At 44.6% G+C, this 15767-nt stretch overlaps 2 non-coding genes across 2 annotated transcripts; one reads left to right on the top strand and one right to left on the bottom strand.

Moving 5' to 3' along the window:
* Nucleotides 1-5249: 5249 nt before the first annotated feature.
* On the bottom strand, nucleotides 5250-5321 carry TRNAM-CAU. Its single transcript has one exon. It is a non-coding gene; the product is annotated as a tRNA-Met (tRNA).
* Nucleotides 5322-6290: 969 nt separating this feature from the next.
* On the top strand, nucleotides 6291-6363 carry TRNAR-UCG. Its single transcript has one exon. It is a non-coding gene; the product is annotated as a tRNA-Arg (tRNA).
* Nucleotides 6364-15767: the final 9404 nt, after the last annotated feature.

Below are 15767 nucleotides of genomic sequence, written 5' to 3'. Positions count from 1 at the left end.
TGTGTGTGTGTGTGTGTGTGTGTGTGTGTGTGTGTGTGTGTGTGTGTAGAAAGACTGGCTCAAGGTCTGCATATAAAAGTCATCTATTAATATAATCATTCCTATGCTATTTTATTACTGAGAGAATTCTCCCTATATAGTAAACTTCCTCCTTTCACTTTCTGCATTATTCATGGGATCTAGCCTTTTGCTGGCTTCTGTCCATAGAATAAAAGAACTTCTAAGCATTATCAGAAATGATTTATGCCAATAAATATTAGTGTACAAGAGAAAACACACAACTGATAAAGAACAAGTTAAAACATATAAATATTAAGAGGAAGAAACCTTTAAAGGTAGGAAATTTACATACCTTTCTGATCTGGTCCTGTGTGGAGAGAAAAGAATGAATTTGTTCTTCTCAGGGTAGAATTCTTTTAGAGAAGGAAGACCTGTTTAGGAGTTCAGAATCATAACTCAAGGACATTTTGTTACTGCCATAGGGCCAGTGGGTTGAGAGCTCTCTTAGCTCAAAGAAAGCAAACCAATGGGCTATCTTACCTCCTTATCTTACCTTTAGAAGTCAGAAGAGACCCTCCTGAAGACATAGCTACCTCTTCATAACCTCCCCCTTCCCTGTTGAAACTCATGATGAAGCACATGCTGTGATGGGGCTCCTACTATGGAACTTGTCATTTGCCAATTGGCTAAACTTTGGTGCCTAGATCATAAATTTGGCCCCCAGACCCTGGTATGGAATAGAGTAGGTGAGGGTTTGCAGTCAGGAATCTATACAGTGCTTGTATCTGCACCCATGCCTTGGGCATCACCATTAGGGCATGACCACTTCTCATGAGAAAGATTAAACCTGGCCTCTGGTTACTTAAACAGTCTCTATTTCTTTACCCCATATCATCTCATTCAGTCCCATTTAACTTTTTTCCTACTAGCACCCTTTTCACTGTTTCATAGCAACAAGTCCTTTGAGGAAACAAACCCAGTCAAGTCCCTCCAGAATTGCATAACTGAAGTTTCCAATGGTAACAAAATTTGAATGACTAGAATGTAGAAGGGCCATTGAAGACACTTTCTCTTGCAAGTTTGCTTTCTTGAATTCTTCTATTTCCCCCTCCAGACAAATTAAGTCAAGAATCCAACCATCCATTCCTAGCAGGGACCTTGCCTGAAGGATATAAATATTGCTCAGAATGAAAATGGGAGTATGCATTTTATGTATTTTTTTGTCCTTTTATAAAGTCTGAGGGAGTCAAAATGGCAGCTTAGAAGCAGCAAATGTCATTTCCTCAGGTGAAAACCTTCTATACCAATCAAAAACAAAGCACATCAAGAGGCACAGAAAACCAAATACAGCAACAGGACAGAGCTGGGGGATCCTCTTGCTCCATTCAACTTAAAAGGTACACAGAGAAGGTTGAATTCTCAGGTTTAAGGAAAAGAAAGAAGGAAGGTTGCAGGACCTTTCCCCCACCTACTGTGCTGAGACTCAGGTGGTTGGTTGTATCTCAGAGCAAGGGTTCTAGCTTGGAGTGGGTACCTTACTACCACAGCTACTCAAGGCTCAGGGCTCTGACCACAGCTGGCAGGGAGGCAGCTGGAGGAGAGAGGCAGAGAGGAGGACAGTGTGGTCACAGCCTTCAGCTACCACTCTCTATCTTGGGCCTCTGCTTGTGGAGGTTTTGGCCTTAGGACACATCCAGCTCTGCAGATCAGATATGTTGGCTTAATCCAGTCTAGCAATAGTGCAGATAAGAAGCCTTCAGAAGGCAGGGAAGATCAGTCTCCAATACCCCTCCCCTACCTACCATGCTGAGACCTGCAGTAAGAATCTGACTGACTGGGATCCCAGGGTGAAGGCTGCAATCTCAACAGACAGAGTACTTTGGTACCACCACAGGAAGCTCAAGGCTCTAATGAGGAAGCTGGCAGAAAAGAAGAGAGGAGGAGGAGGATAACTACCTTTAGCTTCTGCTGGCAGCTGGGGAAGCTCTAGCCTCAGAGCTCATTCATACAACAGGTCAGTTCCATCAGCCTAATCCAGTTAATCAGAGCAGAGAAGAAACCCCTTGAGGGCTGAAAAGCCCAAACTCACAGATCCAGAGAATAAACAGAAGAGCAAGAATTCAGCCTATAAGGAGAGGGAAAGAAGGAAAAAAATATATAAGTAAACAACAGAAAAAGAAAAAAAATTACAATCAACAGCTTCTATCCAGGTAATGAACAAAGAGCAAATGGAACAGAGGAGGATCAAGGAGCAGCAAGAAAAATTTCAGGTACTCCAGTGAATTGGACTCAGGCTTTGAAAGAACTCAAAACACAATTCAAAAAATAATTAAGAAAGACTGAAGAAAAGTGGGGAAAGAACTTAAAAAGCAAATTAGAAACAGAGGCACATGAACTAAAACAAGAAAATAGTACCTTCAAAGCCATAATTGACCAGCTTGAAAATGAGGCAAAGAAAGTGAAAGATGGCCTCCAAAGAAAAATAGATCAAAAGGAAAAGGAGGATTAAAAAGTCAGGGATGAAATTCAGTCTTTAAAAATTAGAATGGAACAACTAGAAGCAAATGACTTCACAAGACAGCAAGAGTCTATAAAACACAATCCAAAGAATAAAAAAATTGAGGAAAATATGAAACACCTCATTGATAAAACAACAGGCCTGGAAAATAGATCCAGGAAAGACAATTAAAGAATTATTGGACTACCAGAAAATCATGACAAAATAAAAAGCCTGGACATCATTCTATAGGAAATTATCCAAGAAAACTGCCCTGATATTTTTGAACAAGAGGGTAAAATAGAGTTTAAAAGAATACACAGATCACCTCCTGCATTTAATTCCCAATTGACAAAGCCCAGAAATGTTATACCCAAGTTCAAGAACTTCCAGACCAAGGAAAAGATACTACCAACTGCTAAAAAGAAACCATTCAGATATCATGGAGTCACAATTAGGATAATATAGGACCTGGCTGCAATCACACTGAAGGACCAGAAGGCATGGAATATGATATTCAGGAAAGCAAAGGAACTGGATCTACAACTAAGAATCCACTACCCAGCAAAATTGACTATATTCTTGCAGGGGAAAGTATGGTCATTTAATGTATTGGATGATATGACAAAAAATATATACAAAAAAACTAGGGGCAAAAAAGAGGATAATACTAAGAGGAATGGGAAAAGAAAAAAATGGGGTAAATATATGTTTCATAAAGAAGCTCAAGGCGGGAGAGGGAGAAAAGACCAATACAATACAAAGGTAGAAGAGGTTAGTGACAGGAGCTAAATCAATTGTACAAAAATTCAAGCCATTCCCCAATTGATAAATTGGCAAGGGACATGAATAGGCAGTTCTCAGATAAAGAAATCAAAACTATCAATAAGCACATGAAAAAGTGTTTTATATCTCTCATAATTAGAGAATGCAAATCAAAATAACTGTGAAATACCACCTCATACCTAGCAGATTGGCCAATATGACAGCAAAGAAAAGTAATAAATGTTGGAGGGGATGTGGCAAAATTGGAACACTAATGCATTGCTGGTAGAATTGTGGATTCTGGGAGACAATTTGAAACAACTCTCAAAGAGTTTTAAAAGAATGTCTGCCCTTTGATCCAGCCTACCACTGCTGGGTTTGTGCTCCAAAGAGATAATAGGGAAAAATACATGCATAAAATTATTTATAGCCATGCTCTTTGTGGTGGCAAAGAACTGGAAAAGGAGGGGATGCCCCTCAATTGGGGAATGGCTGGTGATGGACTACTATTGTGCTGAAAGGAATAATGAACTGGAGGAATTCCCTGTGAACTGGAAAGACCTCCAGGAATTGATGCAGAGTGAAAGGAACAGAACCAGGAGAACATTGTAGATGGCTGATGCATTATGGCACAATCAAATGTAATAGACTTTTTTAATGGCAGCATTGCAATGATCCAGGATAATTCTGAGGGACTTATGAGAAAGAACTGAGGGAGTAAAAACACAGAAGAAAAACATATGATTGATCACATGGTTCGATGGGGATATGATTGGGGATGTTGACTTTAAACGATCATTCTATTGCATTAATAGTATGGAAATAGGTTTTGGACAATGATACATGTGGAACCCAGTGGAATTGATCGTCTGCTCTGGGAGGGGGGAGTGAAAAAGGGAGGGAAAGAACATGAATCATAACCATGGAAAAAATATTCTAAATTAAATAAATAAATAAATTTAAACAGAATTCGGAAAAAAAAAATAGCCTGAACAATTTCTGGATTCAAAATCTCAATTTGACCAGCATTCTATGGTTCTGATGGTCCTCGGGCTTGCCACCATCCCCTCCCCCACTCCATTCCCCAGGGATCTGGGGAGAAGGTAGAAATGATTCTGTCTGGAAGAGCAAGGTGTGGGCAGGTTCTAGAGATCCAGGTTTCCCCAGGGGCAGAGCTGTCTGTCAGTACCAGGTATCCTTGCTGGCCCTGAAAGTCCCTGAATAAGTCACTCTGGTCCTTGTTTTTCATTCTGAAGCCTCTCCATTTCACTGTCTCTTGCTCCTGGGACCTGGGAGACATTGGGATCGGGAGGAAATGGGGAGCTGGGGAAGGGGGTAGGTTAATGAGTAAAATGACAACCAGAATCAATTGTATCAAGCGAAGAAAGCGATTATTTCATTCTTCGGGTTCCTTTCCCAGAGGGTATGGATCACAGGCGACCTCTGCAAATGTGACTCGAAAAAAATATTTAGTTTTTCACATGACTTCGTCAAAAGACCAATGGACAAAAGGACAGAGCTTTTCAAACGGACTCTGTAAACTCCTTGGAGGCAGGGGCTGTTTTGCCTTTTAATAAATGTTTGTTGACTTGATTTGGGCCGTCACGTCAGCCTCTAGGAGCAGAATGCGCCTTTAAAAAATAATTTTTCATTGAATTTGCCTTTTGGTTAAAGGGGAAAGAAAACCAGCCGGCAGAACGAATACTGGCTTGGGGTCTTCCGTGGAGCACAACACAGCTTCATAGCTGCAGAGGGCCGGATTGTGTCATACAGGTTCCGGGGTAGAAGGCCCTCCGGAGTCACTAAACTTCACCCAAGGAGCAGGATCGCCAGGTGATAAGTGGGCGGCCACTTGATTAGGTCAGCTACAAAGATCTGTGGCTGTAAGACCCGTATTTTGGTTTTGTTTTTACTTTTAAAGGTATTCATTCTCTTTTGCAACTTTATTATCAATTAATCAATACATCTTAATTTTTCAAAATTCAGCTAGCAGAGGGTGGTTTCGATCCACCGACCTCTGGGTTATGGGCCCAGCACGCTTCCGCTGCGCCACTCTGCTTAGCGAAAGAAAGCTCCTTAAATACGCCCCTATCACTGACCACACAGTTGGGCTCTGGTGGGGAGAACCAATTGATGAGGTCCAGGTGGGTTCCTGAGGAAGCCGCCTGAGAGACTTCCTAGCCCCGTCCTTTCCATTTGACACTGCGCTACAGGAAAGAAAGAGGCGAGCTCTCCCAGGCGCCAAAAGCAAACTGTTTACTCTGTAAGGGATGACCCAGGAGCCGTGGGGGAATGGCGCCCCGCCAGGCAGCGGGAGTGGGAAGGGGGCTGCGTGTTCAGAGCTCTGCACCTGCTCCCCACGGGATTGCCTTCATTTTGCTCGTTTGCTCATCAATTCCTCCCGTAGCTTTTTGGATAGCTCCCCGGGCCCAAAGATGAGAGGCTTTCGTGGGCATTCGATGTGAAATCCTCCAGGGAGTCAAGCTCTTGTTAACGGCTTACTACGTGGGTGCAAGGCACCGTGCGGTGTTTATTCGGCCGCTCGTTTCTGTTTGGGGGGTTTTTGTGTGCAGCCACTCAGAGGAGGAAAGCGAGCGACCTGTCCCGGGTGGCGCGAGCTCATACTTGAGTCCGAGGCAGAGTCCACGGATTCTCAATTCCGCTATTATCCAAAGCGCCAAACTCGAAAAGGTGGCCGGCCGGGATGGGCGTTCTCCGACCTGTCTCCCTGGTGGGCTGAAGAATAGCTTAGCCAAATTCAGCCAGGTCCATGGAGACTGTGGCTTCGGGACCAGGGGATTTCTGGCCATAATAGCTCGGGATGGAAAGGAATTTCATGCCTCCGGAAGCGAGATCGTGTTTCCAAGGAGACGGTTCTCGTACAGCGGCTTCAGTTTCGAGGAGACAGTCACCTTGATCATTTGCATGCTTTCCCAGCATCTGCTCTCGGGAGGGGGAGGGAGGCGGGGGCGGAGAAGAGGCTTTGTACTGTATTTTCAAAGTCTCAAACAGCTCTTGTTCTCGCAGCGACCACGTGGCCTAATGGATAAGGCGTCTGACTTCGGATCAGAAGATTGAGGGTTCGAATCCCTTCGTGGTTGAGTTTTTTTTTTTTTTTTAATTCTATTAATTTCGTTTCCTCGCTAGATTCTCCGAGGGGAGCTGGGCCTGGGGATTACAGAGAAGCTGCTGGATTTTACAGACTCCCCTTTATGTTTTCCCACCCACAGGGCAGAAGCCCGGACAGCCAGATGGGCTAACACTAAGGACCACTCACTGCTCTGAATGCTCCTTTTCAAAGGAAGAGACTTTCAGCTCCTGAGACAGGAAATTCCCTTTTTTATTATTTCAGATCCACAAATTCTTGGGAAACCGATTATCCCGGCAGACTGCTGCTTTTTAAAAAGGAATATATGGCCTCAGACACTTCCTGACTGTATGACCCTGGGCAAGTCACTTAACCCCTATGGCCCAGCCCTTACACTCTTCTGTCTTGGAACCAATATATAATACTGACTCTAAGATGGGAAAAAAGATTTAAAAATAAATAAATGAAATATATCCCTCTCCAGAGGACTGTAAAGCCAGATGCAAAACCTGAAAGACCTGAGTTCAAATCATGTCTTTGCACATACTGAGCGTGTGAGTCTAGGCAAGCCCCATAACCTCTCCAGGCTCTAGGAAACTCCCTAAAACTGTAAAGTCCATAGAAGGCGCCCATAGGCAGAGGAATTACAATGACCAACACACTTCCAGGGCAGCTCCCTGGGCCAATCCTATTCCAATGGTTTCAGAAAGTTTCCTAAATATGGATTCTGCCTCCTGTAGTAAAGGTCTGTTATCTAATATCAATTTGGTTTTAGTGGAGAGAGACCAAACCTATCATTTCATGGGGGAAGGAATTCCCAGACTCCCCTGCCAGTTACACAACTAGTAGGTATGCGATGGAGCAGGTCTCCCCTTCTTGGTTGCCAAGAGGCCTCCGATGAACAAGCACTTAGTAATTGCCTACTGTGTGCAGATGCAAAGCTAGGGAGAAGTAGTCTCTGGCTTTTGTCCCTTCTGGGGACACAAATATACAGCAGAGCCTCCCATGGCCCCTTCTGGCACTCGGGAGACCCTGCCCTCCTCCAAACACATGGGGTTTCCTTCTCTAAGTTTGGGGGTTCTCCTCAGAGCTGAACTGCCTGTGTTTGAGGGAGAAACAATCTTCCCCGCTCTGTCCAGCTGGTCCCACATAAGCTCCGTCCCTGCTATCCAGCTATTCTCCAGGAACTAGTGAATGAGTGAATCACCAAGCATGTGTTAGGCTCTGATCATGTGCCTGGCCCTCTAGCCAGTGCTGAGAACAGAGAGGCAAAAATAATCCCCAACCTCAAGGAGCTCATATTCTAATAGGAAATAAACCACAAGGATAATAGCTTGTATTTATGTAGCTCTTTAAGCATTTTTAAAAATGCATTTCATTCTCAACAGCCCTAGGAAGGAGGTGCCATTTTTGTCCCCATTTTATGAATTAAAAAACTGAGGCTCACTGACCATTAAGGGATTTGCCCAGGGTGGCACAGTTACTAAGTGGCTGAGATCAGATTTGAACTGAAGTCTTTCTTGGGTCTAAAGCTCTGACTATGGCACTAAGATAAATATGTAAATGTGTACACAATGTGCAAAGGCACTGGCCTCCGACTTTTCCTAGCTGTGTGACCCTGGGCAAGTCACTTAACCCCTACTGCTTAGCCCTTACCCCTCTTCTGCCTTAGAACCAATACTTAGTACTGATTCTAAAACAGAAGGTATGGGTTTTAAAAAAATACATGAAATACATGCAAGAATGGGATTACACAACTAGTATTATGCAAGGAGCCAGGGAGGTGCCCTCATCTTTTCTCCAGGTTTCCTTTTGTTCCTCATAATTTATTTTCCATTTTTAGAAGCTGTACTTTTATTTTTAACCCCTACCTTCCATTTTAGAATCAATACTGTGTTTTGGTTCCAAAGCAGAAGAGGGGTAAGAGCTAAGCAGTGGAGGTTAAGTGACTTGCCCAGGGTCACACAGCTAGGAAGTATCTGAGACCAGATTTGAACCCAGGACCCTCCCATCTCTAGGCCTGGCTCTCAATCCCCAGGGCCACCCAGCTGCCCCCTATACTTATAGATTCTGAGACAGAAGGTAAGGGTTTTGTTTTGTTTTGTTTTGTTTTGTTTTATGTGGAAAAGCCAAGTAGATGGCATCTCACCATCTGCCCTCCTGCTCTACTGGTGCCATTCTCTCCCCTGACTCCTTGTCTCTTCTTCCACCTCAGGCTCAAGGAACAATAACCAAATTAATACTACCACTGCGACTGGAAAAGTCATAAAAGCTCCTGCTTTCCTTTCTATGCCTTGACTAAAGTCCCTCTTACTGATCACTGATTCTAGGATCAGACACCCAGCGGAACCCAAGCTCCTTCCAGACACGGACTATCTCCCTTTTATCTTTATAGTCCTAGAATTTCTCAGAGCCCGGTTCAGAAGAGGGCTTTAAGGAATGTTTGAGTGATTGAATGGAATGGAAAAAATCCTCAAAGGCTGACTGAATTCACACCCAGATTCTGACATTCACTACATTTGTGAGGATGGCAAACCCGATGTGGCAGAAGGGGCCAAAGACCTGAATGTGAATCCAGTAGCTTACTTAAAGGGTGGAGTCCGGGACCTGCGAAATCCTTGATAGATTTGATGAGATCAAATTGGTGAGATTACAAGGAATTTGGAGGCCGATGAACCACACCTCCCCAGCAGGGTGTAAACGTGCTCATTAGCATTTCACTGATGGGAAACAAGGAATTCCAGCTGGTTACCAGGCTAGAACTCAAAAGTCATTCTTTCAATTCTGTTTCTGCCTCTCTCTGCCTCTCTCTATCTCTCTGTCTCTGTGTCTCTGTCTATCTCTGTCTCTGTCTCTGTCTTTCTCCCTCTCTCAATCTCTCAAAAGACCATTTTGAAGCAGAGGGCGGAACTAACCCACTACTCCCAGAACCCAGGAAAAATTAGATACCCCTAAGAGAGCTCAAAGCTTGAGGCTTTTTTCTTTAAAAGTCTAAGGAGAGGGCAGCTGGGTAGCTCAGTGGAGTGAGAGTCGGGCCTAGAGACAGGAGGTCCTGGGTTCAAATATGGCCTCAGCCACTTCCCAGCTGTGTGACCCTGGGCAGGTCACTTGACCCCCATTGCCCACCCTTACCAATCTTCCACCTATGAGACAATACACCGAAGTACAAGGGTTTAAAAAAAAATTTTTTTTTTTAATTAAAAAAAAAAGTCTAAGGAGAGGGGGCAGCTGGGTAGCTCAGTGGATTGAGAGTCAGGCCTAGAGACAGGAGGTCCTAGGTTCAAATCAGGCCTCAGACACTTCCTAGCTGCGTGACCCTGGGCAAGTCACTTAACCCCCATTGCCTAGCCCTTACCACTCTTCTGCCTTGGAACCAAAACACAATATTGAGTGTAAGACAGAAGTTAAAGGTTTAAAAAAAAAAAGTTTAAGGCAGTTGGAGCCACCTAGGTGGCCCCAAAAAGAGTCAGGTGTAGATAGGAAAGGTCCTGGGTTCAAATTTGGCCTCATACACTTCTTAGCTGTGTAAGATGTCAGGCAAATCACTTAATCCATTCACATTATCCTTGTCCTGTCTTAAGAGTTGTTACTAAGACTGAAAGTTAAGAAGTTACGGTTAAAAAAAACAGAGGAGGAGGAGGAGGAGGAAATGTGAGTTGTCTGGCAGCTCTGCCCATTTTTCCCCATAAACTCAACCAAGCCTCAACCCCCCAGAGCAAACATAAAGCCCCTTCAGGGCTCTGCTCCCCACTACCCCTTTATTCTCCCTATTCCTACCTTCCCCTCACCCTGTTCTTTCAGGATTTGGGGGTTTAGGGCTATGGGCAGTGCCAGGAGTCATACCGGGCATAGAGATAGGAGAGAACAGCCTCCCCATTGACTCAGCTTGGCTGATTCCAGAACTTTGGCCAGAGGTCACCAACTATCCTATAACAAACCCTGGAACCAAGGCCACCCATGGTGCATGCAGTCTTCTCATCTGTAAAATGGGGATAAGGAGAGCACCTATCTCCAGAGGATCAAGTGAAATAATGCATGTAAAAGGGCTTAGCCCAGGGTCTGGAACATAGTAGGTCCTGCTATAGTAATGCTTCTTCCCCTTCCCCTCTTCAGAACCACCATGCTGGGGACCAGTTAACAGCTGGTGTGACTTCCTTCTAGTCACTTTCAAAAGCTTTGAACCATCCCCAAGGTAGGCCACCTGCCAGGAAGTCATGCCACAGACACAACCTCTACCACACACCACCCCCCCAGATCCCTCACCTCCCCCCATCTGGGCCCCTGAAAACTCCCTGTACTGTGAAAATGAGCCACACGTGCCCCCAACAGCCATCGCCCTCCAACCCTATTCATCTCTATTTTGAATTTATTCTGCATTTATACATCATACCTCTGTGTGTGTGTGTGTGTGTGTGTGTGTGTGTGTGTGTGTGTGTGTGTACAGATATACACACATCCAGCACCTAGCTAGTGTTTGGCACATAGCAGGTCCATAATAAATGCTTAGTGGTTGATTGATTCATTGATTGACTGTCTCTCTAGCTTCCCTCAGCAACTTTCTCCCCCTCCCACCTCCTGTGAGAATACTCTTATACCTACCTTGAGCCTACCCATCATGCACGTGGTTATTATTATTGTTTGTACTGCCTTTTCTAAGAGGACCAGTGACATCACAAGGTGATGGCTTGTCTTGGATTACTTGAGACAGAGTTGTTGCACAAAGTCATCAGACTCTCTCTCTCTCTCTCTCTCTCTCTGTCTCTCACTCTCTCTCTCTCTCTCTCTCTCTCTCTCTCTCTCTCTCTCTCTCTCTCTCCTCTTTCTTTCTCTCTGTCTCTGTCTCTCTTTCTCTTTAAACCATTTGTCTTAGAATCAATACTGTGTATTGCTTCCAAGGCAGAAGAGTGGTAAGGGTAGGCAATGGGGGGGTCAAGTGACTGGCCTAGGGTTACACAGGTAAGAAGTATCTGAGTTCAGATTTGAACCCAGGACCTCCCACTTCTGGGCCTGGCTCTCAATCCAGTGAACCATCCACCTGCCCCCCTCACTCTTTCTTCCAGAGTCATCCAAGTCCAATGACAAGACCAATGTCAGAGTGACTGGCAATAGCCTAGGATGCAGTGGCATCTTCCATGTCTGACTACCCTCTAGGTGCTCCACTATGCTTTCTTCAGTCACCTTCATGGCCATTGGAACAAATTGTTCTCATCTGTCTATTCCAAGGGAGAAAGTCTTCACCAGCTGGGGGTAGACACTCCCCAAACTCCCCCCAAATTCACCACAGGTTTGAGGTCTGTTGGTTACTCTCAACCTGGTTTAACCCCTCTGCAGAGACAGTTTTACCCAGGTATGGGTAGAGTTTCTTGACGTCATAGAGTGACAGGTGGATGAGCAGTCCTGAAAAGGGCTTGGCAAGCCCTTAGACATCCTTGAACACCCAGCACACCCCTCTGCACCTACTAGATGTTTCCCAAATGCTTAGAGAATGATGGATTGAATCAAAGAATCTTGGCTAAGGTAGTAATCTAGTCTACTCCATTCCTGAAATACAAATGTTCTCTTCCTCATCCCAGAAAAGGGCCATCTAACTGCCAGACAATGATGTCCAATGGCCAGAAACTCCTCCTCCCCCCGAAGAGGTCCTCTCCACTTGGATGGTGGTTTTAATTGGTAGGAAAGACCTTGGGAGATTTCATTGAAATCTGTCTCCACAGTGACTTCCCTGCTCCGATATGAATTCTGCCCTCTCTTTCCAAGCAGAATCAATCAAATCCTTTCACATAACAAAACTGGATATTTGTTGTGTTTTTGTTCTTGTTTCTTAATTTTTATTTTGAATATTTCCCCTAGTTACGTGTTTCATGTTCTTTCCCTCTCCCCCAAGCCCCCCTAACCCCCCTTAGCTGATGCACAATTCTGCTGGGTTTTACATGTATCATTGATCAAGATCTAATTCCATGTTATTGATAGTTGGATTAGAGTTATCATTTAGTGTCCACATCCCCAATAATATTCTCATCAGCCCATGCGTTCAAACAGTTGTTTTTCTTCTGTGTTTCCACTCCTATAGTTCTTCCTCTGGATGTGGATAGCATCTTCCTCATAAGTCCCTCAGAGGTGTCCTGGGTCATTGCATTGCTGCTGGTACAGAAGCTCATTACATTCTATTTTACCACAGTGTATCAGTCTCTGTGTACAATGTTCTTCTGGCTCTGCTCCTTTCGCTCTGCATCAATTCCTGGAGGTCATTCCGAAAACTTCAGATATTTGAAGACAGCTAAGCATATCGTGAGAGCCCCATGGGTCTTTTTTCCCCCCTTCTAGATTCTTCTAGAGATGTTCATAGTATAGACAGTTTCCTCATGACCCCTCACCTGCTTGCCTTCCTGGCTCCACTTGTAGCTTTAATTTTGCCCCTAAATGTATAACCTATAGCTGGACACGGTACATACAGTCTAGTTTTTGCCATTGACTTGTGTCCGACTCTTTGTGACTCCATTATGGGTTTTTCCTGGCAAAGATATTGAAGTAACTTACCATTTGGATTAGGAAAACAGGTTAAATAACTTATCCAGGGTCACACAGCTGCTAAGTGTCTGATGTCAAATTTGAACTCAAGTTTTCCTGACTACAGGCCCAGCATTCTATCCAATGAGCCACCTGGCTGCCTCTGCCGAAAGCAATGATCAGCATTCATGTTTTGGGCACAGCCAACGCAACCGAAGAGACGATTAGTTCTTGTGGCTGCTGCCTCACATTAAACTCAAACTCCAGAACTTTTTTTACAGAAAGGGTTATCTAAAAATGCCTCCTGCCCATCCTATGTGGTTAACTTTTTAAAAGTCCAGTGCAGGATTTTACCTTTCTCCCTCTTATATTCCATCTTCTTATCTTTGGCCCAGACCCTGGCCAAGGTATGGTCAGATTCTGCTCAAAGACTCTAGAGTTTTTCATAATAAATATCTCAGTCTCTTATTGAGATTTAAAGGCTTTTGCAAAAAGACTGCCTGGTGATGGCTGCTAAAATCCTGAGGTCAGTCCAAGAGGATCAAATGATATAATAACCTATTCAAAGACTTTTGCAAACCTGTTGCCATGTAAATGAGTTTGTCAGATACATTTTAAAGGAGACCTTGAAAAATAAGGGCATAACCCAAAGGTAAGTCATTTAGCCCTGTTTGCCTCAGTTTCTTCATTTGTAAAATGAGCTGGAGATGGAAATGGCAAACTATTCCAGTATTCCAAAAAATCCCTAAATGGGATCAGGAAGAGTCAGACATGACTGAACAATGACTAAAAGGATTAAATAAATGGAAGGAAGAAAATCGGCTTTTATTAAGTACTTACTAAGGGTCACACATTTACAAACATTATCTCATTTGATCCTCACAACTACTCTATGAAGCTGATGTTATGGGTTTCCTTGGTTTATAATTGAGGAAATGGAGGCAGACAGAAGTGGTCCCTTGCCTAGGTCATACAGTTAATAAGTGTCTGAGGCAGGATTTAAACTTGTCTTATTGACTCTAAGGCAGTGATAGTGAACCTTTTAGAGATCAAGTGCCCAAATGGCAACCCTCATGCCACATGTGAGCCCAAACTCCACCCCTGCCTTATCCCAGACAAGAGAAGGAGGAAGCACTTTCGTTGGGCTACTGGGCAGAGGAGCAGGTGATAGGAGGAATGTCCTTAGGCATGCTGAGAGGGAGAGGCAGCAGCTTCTTCCGGCATGCGAGCCATAGGTTTGCCAACAGGCCTCTAGGGGAAGGACTAATATCCATTGCGCCATTTTGTTGCCTCAAGTCATAAAGGAAGATTACAACCGGAGCAATGATCAGATCTTGGCCATCATGGTGTCTGGGCTGTGGCAGAAAGTAGAAGCATCAGTGATGGTCCTGTCCAGGACATACTCCTCAGTCTTCTACTCTCCATTCATTCCTTCTAAACACTGTGGCAAGTAGGCTTCCTCTACCAGATAGCCTGGAAACTAGGGCAGCAGCCAGATCCCCAAACTAGGGCAGCACCCTACACCTCCAAGGCTAGGGCAGCACCCAACACCTCTAACACGAGGGCAGTGCGCCTCCTTCCTCTGCGGGGGCCAAGAGCCAATACCTCCATTACTGGGCCAGTGGGCCAATGCCACACCCATACTTCCACAGTCTAAAACTCACTAGAAAAGCAGAGTTAGAAGGAAATTTAGAAATCATCTGAGGTCCATTCCCTTCATTTTATAGGTGAGAAAACTGAGTCTCAGAAAGGGAAAAAAATAAAAAAGAGTTGTTCAGGGTCTCCCAGGAATTAAACAGAAGAGACAGGATACACACCCAGATTTTCTGCCCCAATTCAGAGCTCCCTCCTTTATATCAGTCAAAACATGTTTGCTTACCAGCACGACTAGCTTCAGTGGCCCTGTTCTGTCTTGTGACCTTGTTGCCACATCATGATTTTGCCAATTTTACTTAAAAGTATATTTTTAGGATAAATAATGACTATAGCTGGATCTTCCATCAAAGGAAAAAGGCCGTCCCTATCCAAGTAATGACAGCACACACTCGTGGGCATACCACTCAGTGCCCCTTTTCGGCATGCCCTGGGCCCAGATTCTGGAGCAGCGCGGTCCACACAGATCATCCAGGACACACACACAAACACTCCCCCGGAAAACCAGTGGCTGGCCACAGACCCAGGCACAGAGACAAAGGGAAGGTCCCTTCGGAGCTGCTGACTGTGACCTCAGTAACCACACCATCCTCCAACTGATCTCTCACTTCTCACCAACTTTTTGGCCAGATCCTCATGTTTTTGCTGATTGAAAGCATTTGGCAGTCTCCAGTGGTGCCTCTGTTTAAATTTTCTTTTCTTTTCTTTTAAACCCTCACCTTCTGTCTTGGAGTCAATACTGTGTATTGGCTCCAAGGCAGAAGAGTGGTAAGGGTAGGCAATGGAGGTGAAGTGACTTGCCCAGGGTCACACAGCTGAGAAGTGGCTGAAGCCAGATTTGAACCCAGGACCTCCCGTCTCTAGGCCTGGCTCTCATTCCACTGAGCTACCCATCTGCCCCCTTAAATTCTCTTTTAATAATTTCCTAAGGGGGCAGCTGGGTAGCTCAGTGGATTGAGAGCCAAGCCTAGAGATGGAAGGTTCAAATCCGGCCTCAGTCACTTCCCAGCTGTGTGACCCTGGGCAAGTCACTTGACCCCCATTGCCTACCCTTACCACTCTTCTGCCTTGGAACCAACACATAGTATGGACTCCAAGATGGAAGGTGAGGGTTTAAAAAACATAATAATAATTTCCTGACGTGGACTGAAGGGTCCAGGGGCATTCTGGATGCTTAGTTCCACCATGGTTCTTCCTGCCCTATCCCAACCCCGTCTATCCTTACTAATAGGATCAGTTAACCACAATAATAATGCT

Source organism: Gracilinanus agilis, chromosome 2 (genome assembly GCF_016433145.1).
Source record: "Gracilinanus agilis isolate LMUSP501 chromosome 2, AgileGrace, whole genome shotgun sequence".
In the NCBI taxonomy this organism is placed as follows: Eukaryota; Metazoa; Chordata; class Mammalia; order Didelphimorphia; family Didelphidae; genus Gracilinanus; species Gracilinanus agilis.
Note: the sequence above shows the minus strand (reverse complement) of the source record. Positions and strands in the feature narration are given on the sequence as shown.